This window comes from Equus asinus, chromosome 28, assembly GCF_041296235.1.
Source record: "Equus asinus isolate D_3611 breed Donkey chromosome 28, EquAss-T2T_v2, whole genome shotgun sequence".
Classification (NCBI taxonomy): domain Eukaryota; kingdom Metazoa; phylum Chordata; class Mammalia; order Perissodactyla; family Equidae; genus Equus; species Equus asinus.
Genome location: NC_091817.1, coordinates 495,001 through 515,000, shown reverse-complemented (window position 1 = coordinate 515,000; position 20,000 = coordinate 495,001).

Genomic DNA, 20,000 nt, shown 5'->3' with positions numbered 1-20,000 from the left:
CTCGACGGAGGGAGCACGGGCTCGCGGGAAGGCTCCCGGGGACGGCCTCGGGCGCGGACGGGCCACCAGGAAAACACACGCGGGATCCCACCGCCAACGACACGCGAGGGCGGTCCCACGACGCCTGGGACGCCGGCCGGCCTCAGCCACCCCTCGGCCTCCCGCGGGCCCGGCCCCACCGCCGGGGCCTACGTGAGGCGCCCCCGCCGCCGGGGGCCGCCCCGTCCACCCAGCCACCCGTCTGCCTGTCTGGTCTGCTCCGGGGCCCACGTCCCGAGGGAACGCGCCCGAGAGCGGCGGCGGCCCCCACCCATGCCCGCACGCCACCACCGGCTGCGGCTCGGGACGGGAGCGAGCGGAGAGCCAGCCGCTCGCGGCGGGGCGGAGCCCGGACGGGGCCGGGCCCTCTCCCCGCCCCAGCGCGCGACGGGAGAACCACGCGCACGCTCGCGCACACGCGCGGCCCCGCGCCCGACGACGGCCCGGCCGGGCGTGACCCTCCCCCGACTCGGAGGGGGGAGGCGCCGGCCGCGGTAGGCAAAGAGCAGCTCTGCCCACGCGCCACGGTGGTGGCGTCCGTGGCTACTACGCGCAAAGGAGGGGCGGCGGCTGGGGGGTCCGGTACCCCAAGGCACCCTCTCGGATCGCTAGAGAAGGCTTTCTCACCGAGGGCGTGTCGCCCCCGCCCATCGTCCGCCATCGGGCCCACCAAGGCGCTTACAGACACCATGGCCACGCAATGCAGGAGGGGTCTGCGGTAGAGGTAAGGCCTAGAGCAAGTCGGAGCGTCCGTGGTCAGGGCCGCGAGCCCGCGCTGCCCCGGGCTCGCCATCTCTGGCCACACTGGGCTTAGCTAGGGATCTACAAGGCCCCTGTGCGGCTCCCAAGCCAGTGCCTCCCCTCAGGCCGAGAGACCAAGGGAGGCAGAGACTGGGACGGAGGTGCCGATCAAACAGCACCTCCCAACCAAAGAGCCAGCGCCACGCCGCTGGCTCGGCCCGCCACGGTCACTCCCACACCCGCGGGGAAACCCCAGCAAGGGGAACGCGCGGGCACGCGCCCGAGCCTGCCCGCCCCCACACGGCACGCCGTGGGGGGCGACGAGGCACCCGTCCCCCCCGAGGGGGACGAGGGGCACGCCTCCCTTACCGACTCGACCCCCCCGCTCCTCAGACACACCAGCGCAGCGGTTACCTGAGGAGGCCGACGGGAACAGGGAACGACACCGCCACTCGGCCTCGGGCGCCTGAGGGACGACCTGGAACGCTCCAGGGGCACCGCCAACGGCCTGGGGAACGCGCTCACGCGCCCGGGAAGGCGCGCGGCGCGGCGGCAACACGGCCCGCCCCACCGCGGGGAGGGCCGCCCGCGAGACACAGCCAAGAGGCACAGGCAGAGCATCCGCCGCGTCACGGAGACCCCGACACCGCCCACGCCACGAGGCACGGGGCGGGGGAGCGAGGTCGGGCCGGATTCCGCACCCCTGCCGCCTCCCACACGCCACTCGCAGCGGGGGAGAACGGGCGAGGGGACCCGCGGGCAGAGCGAGAAGAGCGGTCCCGTTCGCCATGAACGTCCGTCCCTCGTCTGGCACGGCTTAGGCCCGGCCCGGGAGAGCACAGCATCACCACATCGGTCGGCAGCATAACGCGAGGGACCCCCGAGCAAGGGAAGGCCGGCGAGGACAGCGAGCGGAGGAGCCTGCTTCAGCCTCACCGACCCCTCTCCTCCTCCAGCAAGCGCGGGCGACGACCCCAGGACGAGAACGCCTGACACGCACTGGCACGGAGCCGGTGGGATGGGGTAAGTCGCGACCGCACCCGGGTGCCGGCGGCAGGGAGTGCACGTGGTAGAGGACCCCGCGCCCCTAACCCCGCCGCCCTCGGGTACCAGAGACCGGAGGTGGCACCACGGTCGTGGGGGCGCCTGGAACGCACAAGAGCCGGCGCGCAGGCCCCAGCGGGCGGCTCAAGCGGCGGGGGTGGAAACGGGCGTCCTGTTCTCGGCCAGAGCCCGGAGCCCTCCCCGCACACGCATCCAGGCACCCGGAAGCTCTCGGGCGACTGTCACCCGAGCAGAGCGTGTCAGCACTTATCTGGCGGCACAAAACCACCCATTCGGGGGCAAGAATCGCCGCGCCCGGAGACGGGGCCCACCCACGGATCACCAGGGGAACCCCTGGATCACGGCCACGGCCACCAGACCCCAAGCACGACCCCATCGTCACCAGGCCCGGAGCTCCCGGGGCCATCTGGTCGACCCCAGAAGCGTGGCGGCAGGGGGAGCCGGGGACAGCCTCCCCGGGCCGCCCGCGCGGGCCGGGACCGGTCGGTCCCTCCCTCTGAGTCGCCGGGTCAGGACTTAGAAAAGAATTCCGTGGAGGCGCCTCCGGCGACCGGGCCCGGGGCGGGACCGTGGCTCCCGTCCCTCAGCCGGGGCTCCACCTACGCCTCGAGCCGGCCCCCTCCCGCCTCCGGACAAAGACGCGACCCGCGAAACTCGGAGAGAGAAGTCCGGTCCGACGGCCCGGACCCACCCCGGGCACGCGTCCGGGCCGGGGACGCCCTCCCCGGCCCGCCCTCGAGGGCTCCCGGGGCCGGTCCACGCTCTTCTCCAGGGCGGGACTTGGAAAAAAAAACTGCCACGGAGGAGGAGGCATCCGAGGACCGGGCCCGGTCCCCACCGCCAGAGCCGGTCGACTCGGAAGACCAGTGGGGAAAAGGCCAGCCCGGCGGCCGAGCCCGTCGCGCCCTCCACGGGCCTCCCCCGCAAGGCCCCGGCCGGTCGCCCACCTCCGGAGCGGGGCGCGGAAAGGGGATCGGCGACGCGGAAGGCCCGACCACCGGGCCGCCCTCGGGACGACGGCCGGGCACGGGACGAGCTCCCTCGCCCGTTCCCCCGCGGCGGCCCCCCACCCCCTCCCGGGGACGGAGGGGCACCAGCGGCTGCTGGTCGACCCGTCCGGGAGGCCCCACACCCCGGCCGGCACCGGGCGGCGCGGCGACAGCCACCTCCCTCAGTAGCCTGCACCTCCAATCTCCGGCGAGCGGGCGTCGCGCTCACGCCCCGGCGCCACCGGGCCAGATCCCGCCAGCGACGCCGGCCTCCCGGGACTCTGCCTCGGTCACCGCGGCCGAGTCCCGTCCCTTGGCCCGCGTCGCCGGAGCTCCGGAGGAAAGAGACGATATAAAAGCGGCCGCCAGGTGGCACCCGGCGACCGACGACCGCCTCAGCGGGACGGAGCCGGAGCGCGGGCCCGCCGGGGAGCACAGCCGGGCCGCCGGGCCGCCCGATCCCGTCCCGGAGCCCCCTCGGACCCAGCCTCCCGGCCCAGTGCGGCCCCGGGGCGTCCGCCCGCGGGCTCCCGGCCGCCAAGGCGCAGCCCCAGCCGCAGGAGGGGGACTCGGAAAAGGTTTCTCGGGCGATCACCGGGAAGGGGAAGGGGAGAGTTCCCCCCAGAGAGGCCAGGGGGCGGCCCGGGCCGGGCTGGGCCGGTGCGGCCGGGAGGCCGCCGCTTCCCGGAGCGGCTGGAGCGCCCCCGGGGTTCCCGGGAGGACTTAGAAAATCAGGGCGGGCGGGGACGGTCAAACCGAAACCAGGCACGTCATCCGAGAAGGACCGTGATGACGGGAGGAGGAAAGCTTTCCAGTCCAGAGGGCCTGTCGAAGGCAGGCGGAGAGTCTACCCGCTGAAACTGACGAAGATGGGCAAAAGAAGCTAGCTCAGGCGCCGACATTTAAGGAAATAAAAAAAAAAAGCACGAGGGCGTGGAGAAATGGGGAAAAATCAACACTGAGAAATCTACCCTCTGAAACCGACGAAGATGGGCAACAGGGGCTAGCTCAGGTGGCAATTTTTAAGGAAAAATGAAAGGAAGTGCGTGGAGACCTGGGGAAAAAGCAACACGGAGAAATCTACCCTCTAGAACTGAGAAAGAAGCGCAACAGAGGCTAGCTCAGGTGGCAATCTTTAAGCAAAAAAAATAAGATAAAAAAATACAATGGCGAGGAGACCCGGTGAAAAAGCAACCCTGAAAAAGGTACCCTCTGAAACTGAGGAAGCAGGGCAACAGTGCCTAGCTCAGGTGACAATCTTTAAGCAAAAGAAACACACAAGGGCGTGGGGAGCTGGCGAAAAGGCAACACTGAGAAATCCACCCTCTGAAACGGACGAAGATGGGCAACAGAGGCTAGCTCAGGTGGCAATCTTTAAGCAAAAGAAACACACAAGGGCGTGGAGACCTGGGGAAAAAGCAACACGGAGAAATCCACCCTCTGAAACTGAGGAAGATGGGCAAGAGAGGCTACCTCAGGTGGCAATCCTTAAGCAAAAACAAAGCACAAAGGCGTGGAGCCCTGGGGACAAAGCAACCCTGAAATATCTACCCTCTGAAACTGAGGAACATGGGCAAGAGAGGCTAGCTCAGGTGGCACTCGTTAAGCAAAAACAAAACCCAAAGGCGTGGAGACCTGGGGAAAAAGCAACCCTGAAATATCTACCCTCTGAAACTGAGGAAGATGGGCAAGAGAGGCTGGCTTCAGGTGGCAATCGTTAAGCAAAAGAAACACACAAGGGCGTGGAGACCTGGGGAAAAAGCAACATTCAGAAATCCACCCTCTGAAACTGAGGAAGATGGGCAACAGAGGCTACCTCAGGTGGCAATCGTTAAGCCAAAGAAACACACAAGGGTCTGGAGACCTGGGGAAAAAGCAACACGGAGAAATCCACCCTCTGAAACTGAGGGACATGGGCAAAAGAAGCTAGCTCAGGTTGCAACCTTTAAGCAGAAAAAAAACACATGGGCGTGCAGACCTGGCAAAAAAGCAACAGTGAGAAATCTACCCTCTGAAACCGACGAAGATGGGCAACAGAGGCTAGCTCAGGTGGCAATTTTTAAGGAAAAATAAAAGGAAGTGCGTGGAGACCTGGGGAAAAAGCAACACGGAGAAATCTACCCTCTAGAACTGAGAAAGAAGCGCAACAGAGGCTAGCTCAGGTGGCAATCTTTAAGCAAAAAAAATAAGATAAAAAAATACAATGGCGAGGAGACCCGGTGAAAAAGCAACCCTGAAAAAGGTACCCTCTGAAACTGAGGAAGCAGGGCAACAGTGCCTAGCTCAGGTGACAATCTTTAAGCAAAAGAAACACACAAGGGCGTGGGGAGCTGGCGAAAAGGCAACACTGAGAAATCCACCCTCTGAAACGGACGAAGATGGGCAACAGAGGCTAGCTCAGGTGGCAATCTTTAAGCAAAAGAAACACACAAGGGCGTGGAGACCTGGGGAAAAAGCAACACGGAGAAATCCACCCTCTGAAACTGAGGAAGATGGGCAAGAGAGGCTACCTCAGGTGGCAATCCTTAAGCAAAAACAAAGCACAAAGGCGTGGAGCCCTGGGGACAAAGCAACCCTGAAATATCTACCCTCTGAAACTGAGGAACATGGGCAAGAGAGGCTAGCTCAGGTGGCACTCGTTAAGCAAAAACAAAACCCAAAGGCGTGGAGACCTGGGGAAAAAGCAACCCTGAAATATCTACCCTCTGAAACTGAGGAAGATGGGCAAGAGAGGCTGGCTTCAGGTGGCAATCGTTAAGCAAAAGAAACACACAAGGGCGTGGAGACCTGGGGAAAAAGCAACATTCAGAAATCCACCCTCTGAAACTGAGGAAGATGGGCAACAGAGGCTACCTCAGGTGGCAATCGTTAAGCCAAAGAAACACACAAGGGTCTGGAGACCTGGGGAAAAAGCAACACGGAGAAATCCACCCTCTGAAACTGAGGGACATGGGCAAAAGAAGCTAGCTCAGGTTGCAACCTTTAAGCAGAAAAAAAACACAAGGGCGTGCAGACCTGGCAAAAAAGCAACAGTGAGAAATCTACCCTCTGAAACCGACGAAGATGGGCAACAGAGGCTAGCTCAGGTGGCAATTTTTAAGGAAAAATAAAAGGAAGTGCGTGGAGACCTGGGGAAAAAGCAACACGGAGAAATCTACCCTCTAGAACTGAGAAAGAAGCGCAACAGAGGCTAGCTCAGGTGGCAATCTTTAAGCAAAAAAAATAAGATAAAAAAATACAATGGCGAGGAGACCCGGTCAAAAAGCAACCCTGAAAAAGGTACCCTCTGAAACTGAGGAAGCAGGGCAACAGTGCCTAGCTCAGGTGACAATCTTTAAGCAAAAGAAACACACAAGGGCGTGGGGAGCTGGCGAAAAGGCAACACTGAGAAATCCACCCTCTGAAACGGACGAAGATGGGCAACAGAGGCTAGCTCAGGTGGCAATCGTTAAGCAAAAGAAACACACAAGGGCGTGGAGACCTGGGGAAAAAGCAACACGGAGAAATCCACCCTCTGAAACTGAGGAAGATGGGCAAGAGAGGCTACCTCAGGTGGCAATCCTTAAGCAAAAACAAAGCACAAAGGCGTGGAGCCCTGGGGACAAAGCAACCCTGAAATATCTACCCTCTGAAACTGAGGAACATGGGCAAGAGAGGCTAGCTCAGGTGGCAATCTTTAAGCAAAAGAAACACACAAGGGCGTGGAGACCTGGGGAAAAGGCAACACTGAGAAATCCACCCTCTGAAACGGACGAATATGGGCAACAGAGGCTAGCTCAGGTGGCAATCGTTAAGCAAAAACAAAACCCAAAGGCGTGGAGACCTGGGGAAAAAGCAACCCTGAAATATCTACCCTCTGAAACTGAGGAAGATGGGCAAGAGAGGCTGGCTTCAGGTGGCAATCGTTAAGCAAAAGAAACACACAAGGGCGTGGAGACCTGGGGAAAAAGCAACATTCAGAAATCCACCCTCTGAAACTGAGGAAGATGGGCAACAGAGGCTAGCTCAGGTGGCAATCGTTAAGCCAAAGAAACACACAAGGGTGTGGAGACCTGGGGAAAAAGCAACACGGAGAAATCCACCCTCTGAAACTGACGAACATGGGCAAAAGAAGCTAGCTCAGGTTGCAACCTTTAAGCAGAAAAAAAACACATGGGCGTGCAGACCTGGCAAAAAAGCAACAGTGAGAAATCTACCCTCTGAAACCGACGAAGATGGGCAACAGAGGCTAGCTCAGGTGGCAATCTTTAAGGAAAAATAAAAGGAAGTGCGTGGAGACCTGGGGAAAAAGCAACACGGAGAAATCTACCCTCTAGAACTGAGAAAGAAGCGCAACAGAGGCTAGCTCAGGTGGCAATCTTTAAGCAAAAAAAATAAGATAAAAAAATACAATGGCGAGGAGACCCGGTGAAAAAGCAACCCTGAAAAAGGTACCCTCTGAAACTGAGGAAGCAGGGCAACAGTGCCTAGCTCAGGTGACAATCTTTAAGCAAAAGAAACACACAAGGGCGTGGGGAGCTGGCGAAAAGGCAACACTGAGAAATCCACCCTCTGAAACGGACGAAGATGGGCAACAGTGGCTACCTCAGGTGGCAATCGTTAAGCCAAAGAAACACACAAGGGTGTGGAGACCTGGGGAAAAAGCAACACGGAGAAATCCACCCTCTGAAACTGAGGAACATGGGCAAAAGAAGCTAGCTCAGGTTGCAGCCTTCAAGCAGAAAAAAAAAAGACGCCAGGGCGTGGAGAGCTGGCGAAAAAGCAACACTGAGAAATCTACCCTCTGAAACCGAAGAAGATGGGCAACAGAGGCTAGCTCAGGTGGCAATCTTTAAGCAAAAAAAAAAAAAATAAAAAAATACAATGGCGAGGAGACCCGGTCAAAAAGCAACCCTGAAAAAGGTACCCTCTGAAACTGAGGAAGCAGCGCAACAGTGCCTAGCTCAGGTGACAATCTTTAAGCAAAAAAAAAAAACAAAAAACAAAAAACAAAAAACAAAACCCACAATGGAGTGGAGACCCGGGGGAAATCAACACTGAAAAATACAAAACGAATGGAAGACCAATAGACAGAGCAGGCACTTTCACCTGGGGTGGAGGAGGTACGCATGGATGACCGATAAGCGCATGAAAAGATGTGAGCTGTTCCCTGGAAAAGCAAGTGAGAAAATTAGAGGGAGACATTGTGGGGACACATGGGTGAGACTGCCTTCTTCCAAATACCGGAACAGGATCAAACTGCTAGTCAGGTCGCGGAGAAGCCAAGTCAGTCACTCACGCCTCACTGGTGGTGAAGGGAAACGGTATGGCCTCTGTGAAAAAGGGCGTGGCGGGTTCCAAAACTGACACGCCGCGGAAACAACCACCGAAAGTGGCAACCTACATAAGCCTTTGGTGTATCTTGCCTCCTAAGAGCGTCTGTATGTAGCTGGAGCCTTGGGTCGTTAAGGCTTCCACAGTGATCTGTGGTGGGTGGGTGGGGGGGGGGGGGCCTTGGGCCTTGGGGGTCTCCGCTGGACCTCCAGGAAGTCAGCTTTTGTGGAGTCCCGTGAGTCCTTCCAGGGAGGGAGGCATCCAACCCGAGGGTGGTCTGGAGGGCACCACTCCCACCACTCCCGGGGGCTGGGGCGGGGGGCGGGGTGGGGGCTGCGGCCACGTTCCTGTTCATTCACACAGAATCCGGGGCATGAATGTTCTTAGCAGCTCTGTTCCACACAGCCCCACACTGGAAACCACACAGACGTCCTGCGAGTCCCATCCCTTGCTCATGTCGCCGGGGCTCCGGAGGAGGGCCACTCTGTAAAAGCGGCCGCCAGATGGCGCCCAACGACCGGCGCGGAGGGGTCAGCGGGAGGGAACCGGGTCACCAGCCAGCGAGAGTGCACAGCCTGAGCCCACCGCCGGGTCAGGTCTCTCTCTGTCTCTGTCTCTGTCTCTGTCTCTGTCTCTCTCTGTCTCTGTCTCTGTCTCTGTCTCTCTCTGTCTCTCTCTCTCTCTCTTTCTCTCTGGGCCCGCTTGGGGCGGCCGGGAGGTCACCACGTGAGGCCCCAGGGTGTCCACCTCGGAGCTCCCAGGCAGCACAGGGCAACCCTGGGCGCAGAAGGAGGTGTTGGAAAATCGGCGGGGAGGGGGGTGGGGTGGGTGGGCTTGCCAGGAAGGGGACAGACTCCCCACGTGACTTCTGGGCCGGGCCGGGCGCGGGGCTGCCGGCTGGCTGACGCGGACAGAGGTGGAAAAGTCCCCGGAGATGCCACGGGGCAGGCCGGGGCTGCCGGCCCCCGCTTCCCGGAGCGGCCCGAGCACTTCCCGGGCTCCCGGGAGGACTTAGAAAATCACGGCGGGGTGGGGGGTGGGGGTCGCTGTCAAACCGAAACCATGCACGTCATCAGAGAAGGACCGTGACGACGGAGGAATTGTCCGCAGTCTGTCAGGAATTGTGTGCAGCCTGTCACTTCCGGCCCAGAGGGTCTCTCTAAGGCAGACGGACAGACAGAGCCCACAAGTCGTAGAGGAAAGGACCGAGCCGCTTGGCCGCGGAAAAGTTTACAACACAAAACAGGTCTCCCTCCGCACGGGGCCACAGCAAAGCCCAAAGACGACACACGGGGGGGAGCATGGGTGCAGATGCACGTGTGGTGATAAGAATATGGATTTCAGCAGGGCTTCCCGTCCTCATCAACAAGCAGAAGCACCCAAATGGTGGGGGTTGGGGGGCAGAGACCTCACAGCCATTCCCTCCACAAATCGAGTTCCCCGGGACATCCTCACAGCGCCGTGCTGTGAGTGTGTGTGGGTGTTTAAAATGGAGTAAATGTGGACGTGGAACTGCTCCGTGAAACCAAAATAACAACAGTCGTAGATCTTCTTTGGTCATTTAGAAAATTCTTTTTTTTTTTTTTTTCCCCAGCGGTGCACGTATTTCCCTTCCAAAAAAGAAGAACGGGAAAGGAGATGTTAAAGGCAAGCAGAGAGAGGAAAACTGTTGCAAAACAAAAGCTGAGCTCCCGTCCGAGGGAGGCCTCCTCCATTGGAGGCCTAGGAAATCATTCTGACAAAATGGAGGATCTCTGTCTTTGGTGTCGATTCCCTCAGAGGTCAAGAGAAACCTTTTCCAATGTCTTTATCAGGAGGAGACTAGAAGTTAGAGAAAAGTATCCTTTCGGGAGTGAGAAAAACAAATTCTGATTTTGCATCAGCTTCCCTCCGATCTTGAAACTCATTGACTTGATTCCATTCTGTCGACGGAAATAATCCGGAACCAATCTATCCGTGAAAATCGGGGTGCGTTTATTCTGAGCTAAAATGTGAGGACTGTGGCCCGGGGCCTTTCTTCCCGAAGGAAGAGAGGGTGCCCGGGAAGTGGGGTGTACAGAGTGCTTCTAGACCCCCAGAGAGGACGTTTCACATAGGATCGAAAGGTCCCTTGGATGATAGTCGCGAGACTGCTCTGTCGGCACAGCGATCGACAGACACTGCTGGGTGGCAGGTCGGTTGTCTGGGCCTGGGTGGTCACAGGGGAGCCGGATGGTCAAAGGTGAGCGCAACCATCCGCTCCTAGCCTAAGGAAAGATGCCTCTCCTTAAGGAAAGGCCCGAGCACGGGGAAGCTGCTCCTTTCCCTTAAGGGCATTGGTTCTTGCCGTAGGAAATGTGTAAAGCGGATCTACGATGCGATGCGTGCTCGACGGCCACGTCAGGCCCTTTTCGAAAAACACTGTCAGGCCGAATTAGGCCGACACCCAATGGCTTCCTCATAGACTCCCATAGATCCTATCGCTCGCCATTTCTATCTGTCCACTCGTTCCAATTTTAGGCCACTTGACCACGAACAGGCCTTTTTCTCAGATTATTTTCCCCGTGAAACTTTGATCACCTTTTCACAGACAAAACGATCTTTACTTTTTAGGCCCTCTTGCCTGAAGGCAGCCATCTCACTTTCCTTGAACACAAAGATGTTTCCCATATTCACTTTTAGTGGCTTTTTGTTTTGTTTTGTTTTGTTTTGAGGACGATGAGCCCTGAGCTAACTGCTGCCAATCCTCCTCTTTTTGCCGAGGAAGGCTGGCCCTGAGCTCACCTCCGTGCCCATCTTCCTCTATTTCATATGTGGGACGCCTACCACCACGTGGCTCGCCCAGCGGTGCCACGTCCACCCCCGGGATCCGAACTGGCGAACCCCGGGCCGGCGAAGCGGAACAGGCACACTTAACCAGCGCGCCACCGGGCCGGCCTAGTGGCTTTCATCGCATTTGTTAAGTAGATTTTTTAACCCTCACGAACCTTAATTTTGGTGAAAACTAAGAAGCCAGCAATTAGGAACTGTCCTTCCCATGAGCATTCCGTCGCTTGGCCAATTTCTAAACACTTGGCCACTTTTAGAAACATGGGATTTCATAGGTTTATCTTTTCCTTCGCTTTATTTGATTTCATCTCACTTTAGTTTTTGGGTGAGGAAGATCGGCCCTCACAGAGCTAACGCCTGTTGCCAATCTTCCGTTTTTGTTTTCTTTTCCCCCCCTCCCGATTTTTCTCCCCCAATCCCCCCCATGACATAGTTGTCTATCTTAGTTGAGGGCCCTTCCAGTTGTGGCATGTGGGACGCCGCCTCCACACGGCCCGACGAGCGGTGCCGTGTCCGTGCCGTGCCCGGGATCTGAACCGGCAAAACCCTGGGCCGCCGAAGGGGAGCTTGTGAACTTAACCACTCGGCCACGGGGCCGCCCCCGTCCGTGGACTTTTTTATCACCTGATTTCACCTCGCAAAACTTCAAAGCTTCAAGTTATCAGAGAGGTTTGGGAAGTTGTTTTTATTAATTTAATTAATTTATTTTTCGAGGAAGACGAGCCCCGAGCTGACACCTGCTGCCAATTCTCCTCTTTTTGCCCCGGGAGAGTGGTCCCGAGCTAACATCCGTGCCCATCCCCCTCCCCTTGATAGGCGGGACGCTGACCACAGCGTGGCTCGCCAAGCGGCGCCACGTCCGCACCCTGGATCCGAACCTGCGAACCCCTGGCTGACAAAACGGAACGTGCGAACTTAACCGCTGTGCCGCCGGGCTGGCCCTTCGGGAAGTTATTTTCAGGACACGGGCCATAAACTAGAATCACCGCTACAGGTTTATCGGAGCGACATCAGCGTTCGTGGTGGATTGAGTCGGTCCCCTCTGTCTCTCCCCTCCAGGGCACAACCAAAGGGACGTCTATCGACCCACCCACCAAGGATTCCCCCCCCCCCCCGCACGGCACAGCAGGATGCCTGAGAGATCCACGCAGCCCTACAGCGGCAAGTCACATTCGCACAGTCAAAATTCAATGGCAGAGACAAAACGTTAAGGTCAGTGAGAGGGAAGAGAATAACCGGCCCAGGAGCAACGGTGTGAAGAACACGGAGAAGACGGGTCCTAGACGCCGGGGTCCCCGGAGCAGCGATTTCATCAGAGGCCCGCAAACGTCCACGATCTCCACACCACGTTTATGGCCGACTGCGTGCGTGGGTCCTTTGGAATCGACCAGGCTACCGTCCGGGCCACTTTGGGACATCGTGTCCAGCTGCCCCGAGCGGTGGAGCTGTCGTTCAAGTGTAAGATGGGGCCCGTCCGGGGAGAGAATGGGGACGGGGAAAGGGAGGCCGCGGGAAGTCACAGAGTCTGAGGTGTTCGGGGGAGACTGACTCTTCTGAAGTGGAGGTGGTAGAAGGAGAGCAGCAGGATTTTTGGATTTTTGTTCCCTCTGTTAGGTATCTGGGTCCGGAGGAGAGTGGGGCGGGGGGGGGGGGCGGGTGGTGGTGGTGGTGGTGGGTGTGAGGCTGAGGCGGGGCTGGTGTTTCCTTTCCGAGTCAGGTGGAAGAGCTCCTCCAGTGGAGGTTTTTAGACAAGGGGTCTGGTCTGGCAGGATGGGAGGTTGCGGGTTGAGCCACAGGGGAATCTGTCGTAGCTCAGACTCGGGCCTTTGAAGAAATAGACAGAGAGAGGAGTTTTGCTCTGTCTGTCACCGCAGCCGGCACCTCAGGAGCAACAACAGGAGGCTTCCCGAATGAGTGAAGGGGCAGGAGCCAGCGTGCCCCGTGCCTCTCTCAGCCCTGCGCCGGCAGGGAAGGAAGCAGGCAGGCAGGCCTCAGGGCTACTCCCGTCCTACTGCCCGGTGGTCCCTGTCCCGGCCCCGCCCCCACTCTCCCCCTGACCCTCACCGCTCCCCAGCCCTCTTCTCAGCCAGAGAGGCGATGGGGGGGGGGCGGTGCGGTCCCAGAACAAGTTTCCTCTCATCCGCCATCATCTTGCCACCCTGACGACTTGGCCTGAGATCCGGCCTAGGCTGTACCCGTGTGTGGTTTTCCTGTGGACAAGGGGGCCGGTTCACCATTTCGGAAGAAACCCCTAGCCTTCCACTGCCGAGTCGCCAGCCTGGGAGGGGGGAGGGGGGAGGGGGGAGGGGAGGTCAGGCCCATTCATTCCGATGGGCCTGGCGTCAGGGCTTCATTCAAGTGCAGGAAGCTCTCTCCCATGGCCTCGGGCTTTTTTCCATTGAACGGCTTTCTTCAATTCCCCCACCCTTAGGCCGCAGTCCACCAAGGGCCGGGAGGCAGGGAGGGGAGATGTTGGGGCAGGGTGGCTGTCTGAGAAACTCGCCTCATCTGGGGCAGAAAGAGTGCCCCCCTCCTTTCTCTAACCCTACTAGACTGCTTGAGGATCACGGACGGTTTGGCTCATCGATGAGCCCTGCGTTATGGGCCCGGCAAGCAAACTCCTAACGGGCAACCCGCCGCTCTAGGCGTGTGTGGGTTTTTTGATCTTTCACCTTCAAGTTCGCACGACATCGGTCCGTGTCCCCCGCCCCGGCTTCCCATGGGAAATCCTCCGTCTCTTTCCACAGACTCACTGGCGACTTCACACAGTGCCTGCCTCCTCCTCCTTAGGAAGGAAGGAAGGAAGGAAGGAAGGAAGGAAGGAAGGAAGGAAGGAAGGAAGGAAGGGAGGGGCTGACCCCGTGGCCGAGCGGTTGAGTTTGCACGCTCCGCTTCAGCGGCCCGGGGCTTGGAAGGTTCGGATCCTGGGCTCGGACACGGCACCGCTCATCAAACCACGCTGAGGTGGCGTCCCACACGGCAGAACCAGAGGGACCCTCAAAGAGAATATAGAACTAGGTACTGGGGTGCTCTGGGGAGAAGAAGAAGAAGGAGGAGGAATAAAAAGAAAAGAAAAGATTGGCAATGAGCTCGGGTGCCAGTCTTTAAAAAAAAAAAAAAAAAAGAGGAAGAAAGATGGACAAACAGGAACGAATCCCACTGACGGCACCTCCAAATGGTGGGGGGCAGGGGGGTGGGGGGGGTGGGGAGTGGCATCATCGGGCCAAGGGTGACTCTAAGCGTGATCCCGCGGTTGTGTTATTTGACATTTTATCGAATCGATTTATTATTTTATTTTTGAGGAAGATGAGCCCTGAGCGAACATCTGCCACCAATCCTCCTCTGTCGGCCGAGGAAGACTGGCCCTGAGCTGACATCCGTGCCCATCCCCCTCTACTTTCCAGGTGGGACGCCTGCCACAGCGTGGCTCGCCAAGCGGTGCCGGGTCCTGCGCCCGGGATCCGGACCGGCGAACCCGGGGCCGGCGGAGCAGAACGTGCGAACTTCACCGCCGCGCCACCGGGCCGGCCCCCGGAGTTGTTTTGAAAATCCAGTAAGGGGCTGGCCCCGTGGCCGAGTGGTTAAGTTCGCGCGCTCCGCTGCAGGCAGCCCAGTGTTTCATCGGTTCGTTCGGATCCCGGGCGCGGACACGGCACTGCTCATCAAACCACGCTGAGGCGGCGTCCCACATACCACCGCTAGAAGGACCCACCGCGAAGAACACACAACTACGTACCGGGGGGCTTTGGGGAGAAAAAGGAAAGACAAAAAATAAAATCTTCCAAACTCCAATAAAACTTTGAGTGAAGACGACGAGGAGGATGCGAAACGTATCTCACGCCTCCGAGCCGAGCCGTCCGTTTAGGTTTAGGAAGGGGGACGAGGACCCTTTGTAAGCGACATCCCTTTTTAAGCACCATTCTAAACCACAGAACAGAACTCCCTCTCCTCGACCCGGAGCGAGGAGGTTCCTGGGTGTGTCAGAGAGGGTCACGTCCTCTGCAGCACGAACGAACCGCCAGGGTTCGGCCACGGGAAAGAATTTCTTCCTCTCCAGGGGGACTAAAAGTCACCGACGGCAGCGGGCGTAGGTGCTATCCTTCCCGTCCAGGAAAGGCAGGGAGAACTTCAGCCGTGAAGAGAAGGAGGTCTTCCTCACTCCCCGTTTTGGGAGGGCCCCTTTGGCAGGGGAGTTTTGTCTCCTGATTTCAAGTCAGGAAGAAAAGGGAGAGAGAGAGAGAGAGAGAGAGAGAGAGAGAGTGTGTGTCCTTCTCGTGCCAGGTCGGTCTGAGGGGGACCTCCTCTGGTTTCCTCCCTTCCCAGGGAACGCCGTTCGCTCCTTCTTCTAGAAAAAGCTCCCAAAGCACCACCGCCCAGGATGGTCGACCTACGCCCATTGTCCCTCCTTTCCCAATCATTTCTACCGCGACAGAGGGACAGAGGCCCCTGCCCCATCCCCATCCCCACCCCCACCCCCATCGCCTGCCTCCTTGATGGCCAAAGGAGCTGCCTCTGAGAATGGAACGGGGCTTGGAAACCTTCTAGAGGGGTGACTCTCACCTGCCTGCCTGCTGGGAAAAGCACCACGCTGTCCATCGGACTGCTCTTTTGGGCAAACGTAGGCGTGCCACATAGCGATCGACAGCTATGGCGGGGGGGGGGGGGCGGGGTGGCGTGGTGGTGCCCAGGATCCACGACACGTGACGGCTGCGGAGCACGACAGCCCTAAGACCTTGAGGGAGACGGGGTGGCGCGTGAATCCTTTCGGAACGAGAACGACAGGAAACGCTGACGGGGACGTGTTCTCCTCTCGAGAACACACCAACGCCTCGCACGGTGTCTGACCCGGGGTGCCTCTGACTTTTGTCATCAGAGACGATCCTCTCGACCGCCCCTCACGCTTTGGGGAAAAGGGGAGAGGGACTCGGTAGCACGGGAAAAGCCATCCATCCGCCCTTCCTTTCCGTCTTCACGGCTCCTTCTCGTGGAAAACGAGGAAGCCATCCGGAGGAACGGAACACTGACCCGGGCCAAAGCGTGGCCCAGCCTGAGCCTCCAAAACCTTCTGCTAAGTGAGAGGTGCCAGACATCCAAGGCGACCTACGTTGCGATTCCACACAGAGGAGAGAGCTAGAACGGTCCAACCCTAGAGGGCGACAGCAGATGGCGGCGGCGGCGGCGGCGGCAGCGGTGGTGGTGATCGTGGTGGGGCAGATCCGGGAGTGGGGCCGTTTTTTCTTTCGGGGGGAGGGGATGGAAACGGAAACCTTCTGGAAATAGATAGCCATGACGGATGCGCCACCTTGGGGAGAGAGACTCCCGAAGGCCACTGGCTTGTGCCCCGTGGAAAGGATGGATTCGGTGGGATGGGAATTCTACCTCCGTGTAGAGCGTGTGGTAAACCACGAGGTAGGTGGGTGGGTGGGTGGGTGGGTGGCCTCCCTGCCTCGCCTCCACCTAGACGTCCACACACAGAGACCGACGAGGGAGGGAGGGAGGGAGGGAGGGAGGGAGGGAGGGAGGGAGGGAGAGAGACAAGATGGACAGAGGCCGAGGCCGAGGCCGAGGCAGTGAGCGAGTAAGTGATCGACCCTGGCCATAGGGATTCCTCAGAGGGCGTCTCTTGGCTCCCCAAACGAAGAATGTGTGTGGAGATCGAGAAAGATCACCGACCTAGGAGAACCAGCAAGACTTCCTCACCCGCCAGAGAGCCGCTGGGCCCCTGCCGTCCCTGCCACCGCCACCCCTACCCCTCGCCTTTGGCAGCGACGCCAACGAAAGGCAGGCAGACGAGTGGGAGAGTCGTGTGGTGGTGTCCCCCAAGGAAGGTGGGTCCATGCCGACGAGCGGTCGTCGGCGTGTGGAAAAGCCAGAGGCGGGCTGACTAGAAGGAGGGCGTCCTGGAGGAAGGGGCCAGGGTGTGAGGGAGAGAGGCCTGTTCCTCTTCCCCTGTCGGTCCCAAGTCAGGGGCCCAAAGGAGGAAAGCTGTCCGTTCCTTTCCGACTCGGACGGTTCGGGCGGAACCGACCGATCCCCGCGGCGGCGCAGTCGGGGCTTTCTGGACCAGAACCCCTCTCTCTGTCGCCTTTCGACCACACGCACGCTTTAGAGGCCAAGGGAAAATGGATCGGGTCTCTCTGTCTCTCTCCCTAGAAAACAAGGGGCCGGGGGCCGAGCCCGTGGACGAACGGTCAAGTAGCGCCCCCCACCCCGGCCCCCGGCTTCGACGGCCCAGGTTTTCACCGGTTCGGATCCTGGGCGCAGCCCCAGACCCAGCATCGCCCTTCAAGCCACGCCGAGGCGGCGTCCCACATAGCAGAAACGCGAAAGACCTACCACTGGAACCTACAACTATGGACGGGACGGGACGGGACGGGGCGGGGCGGGGCGGGGCGGGGCGGGGGTGGGGGGGGCGGCTTTGGGGAGCAGGAAGAAAGAAAAAATAAAAGAAACACAAGGACGGTCATCGCGATAGTTCTTTCCACTTCCATCCATATGTTAACAGGACCCAAGTTTCCCGACCTCCATTTGGATGTATGTTAACTAAATGGAGAAGCTATTCAAAGGACTCCTCTAAAGAAGTCCACGTTCTTCTTTCTAAATGATAATGAAAATCATTGTCACCACCGCTCTTCCGACCCTCCATGTCCAGACGGCCTCCCGCCCCTCCCCTATCCCCAACTCCCGCCCCGCCCCGCGCCGACCCCCGACCCCGGCATTCTCCACGCCCACCTTTCCCTCTCCACTCCTACCCCCCCGTCCCCCGCCGCCCGGGACACCGCACCCCGCGCCCCCCCCCCCCAATCCAGGCCGGGCCACCTGGTCGACCTCCTCGAACACTATATAAGAGGATGCCGGGCAGCAGGTGGCGCCCGACAAGCGGCCTCCTCACAGGCCGGACGGATCAGCCTCGCGGGGGCGGGCGATGGGGAGGCGTTCGTCCAGGTCAGGTCAGGTCGGGGGAGGGAGGATGCCGCGCCGGCCGGCCTGGTGCGTGGCCTGGTCCCGATCCACCCCGCGTCTCGTTTCTCGGGCCGGGACGAGTACAGGCGGGGAGGCCGACTCGGTCACGGAAAGCGGCCTTGGGGAGGTTTTGGCGAACGTCCCTGTCCCGGGGCCGTCTGCCGACTAGGGGACGGAGTCCTCCTCCATGCTCCTTCTCGCCCCCAGTCGGGCGGGTTGTGGGTCGCGCGGTCGACTTGGCCATTTCCCCGGAGGCATCCTGCCTGCCGGGGCTCCCTCCCTCGGGCCGGTGCGAGCGGTCCTCGGGCGGCCCGGGAATTTGGGCCGCAGCGAACGAACGAACGAAGCCCGTCCCTCCTGCGTCGGCACCGATGAGACACAGCCCTGGTGGATGGAGCCGCTTTCCTCGGGTTTCCTTTTGCTTTCGGCCGCTGCTGCCACCAAACCTCCCTAAACGATAGGAATGAAAACGGGAACCGTTGGCATAATAAAAGCGTTTTGGTTGGCGTGTTTCTTGGCTTTTGGGGACTCGAGAGGTATGATGGATGATCTCCGATTGACGTTGGGAAGGTCTATTTCATCCCAGTCGCACGAACCCCGAAAACGTGGCGGCTGGACGAGGGAGGGAGGGAGGGAGGGAGGGAGGGAGGCCAACCACGGGATTTCCCCACGACCAGCTGATGGACACGAGCGCCCCGTGAGCCGGGCGGAGGGCAGCCGCCCGGGTCTCGCAGCTACGTGCCCGCGGAACCCTCGGGACTGCGAGAAGCCGGAGCGACCCGCAGCCATGTGGCGCTCGGCGCGGACATCTGGTCGACCCGCGCGCCACGGGACCCGGGGCCCGAGTCCGGGCCGGGCCGCCGGTCGACCCGGCAGGGCGGCTGCCCCGGGGGCCTCGCGGCTGCTCGTCCGCAGCCTCCAGGGAGCCCTCGGGGCTCCGAGAAGGCCGAGCGCCCCGCGGCCCCACGGCCCCGCGGCGCTCGGTGCGGACATCTGGTCGACTCGCTCCCCCCCCCCCCCCGAGACACGGGGGTCGGGTCGCCGGTCGACCCGGCAGGGCGGCGGCCACGGCGGCCTCGCCGCTGCTCGTCCGCCGGGTCGCCGGAGCCCTCGAGCCTCCGAGAAGGCCGAGCGCCCTGCGGTCCCGCGGCGCTCGGCGCGGACATCTGGTCGACCCGCGCGCCGCCGGACCCCGTGGCTACGAGTCCGCGGGGCCTTCGGAGCCGACAGAGGGCCGGGAGCGCACCCAGAGCACCCAGAGCACCCAGAGCCCCGGGACCCGGCCCCGAGCGCCGCGGACATCTGGTCGACCCGCACGCCCCGGTCCGGGGACCAAGTCCGAGCCGGACAGCTGGTCGACCCGGCAGGGCGGCTGCCCCGGGGGCCTCGCGGCTGCTCGTCCGCAGCCTCCAGGGAGCCCTCGGTGCTCCGAGAAGGCCGAGCGCCCCGCGGCCCCGCGGCGCTCGGCGCGGACATCTGGTCGACCCGCGCGCCGCCGGACCCCGTGGCTACGAGTCCGCGGGGCCTTCGGAGCCGACAGAGGGCCGGGAGCGCACCCAGAGCACCCAGAGCCCCGGGACCCGGCCCCGAGCGCCGCGGACATCTGGTCGACCCGCGCGCCCCGGTCCGGGGACCAAGTCCGGGCCGGACAGCTGGTCGACCCGGCAGGGCGGCTGCCCCGGGGGCCTCGCGGCTGCTCGTCCGCAGCCTCCAGGGAGCCCTCGGTGCTCCGAGAAGGCCGAGCGCCCCGCGGCCCCGCGGCGCTCGGCGCGGACATCTGGTCGACCCGCGCGCCGCCGGACCCCGTGGCTACGAGTCCGCGGGGCCTTCGGAGCCGACAGAGGGCCGGGAGCGCACCCAGAGCACCCAGAGACCCGGGACCCGGCCCCGAGCGCCGCGGACATCTGGTCGACCCGCGCGCCCCGGTCCGGGGACCAAGTCCGGGCCGGACAGCTGGTCGACCCGGCAGGGCGGCGGCCCCGGCGGCCTCCAGGGAGCCCTCGGGGCTCCGAGAAGGCCGAGCGCCCCGCGGCCCCGCGGCCCCGCGGGGCGCTCGGTGCGGACATCTGGTCGACCCGCCCA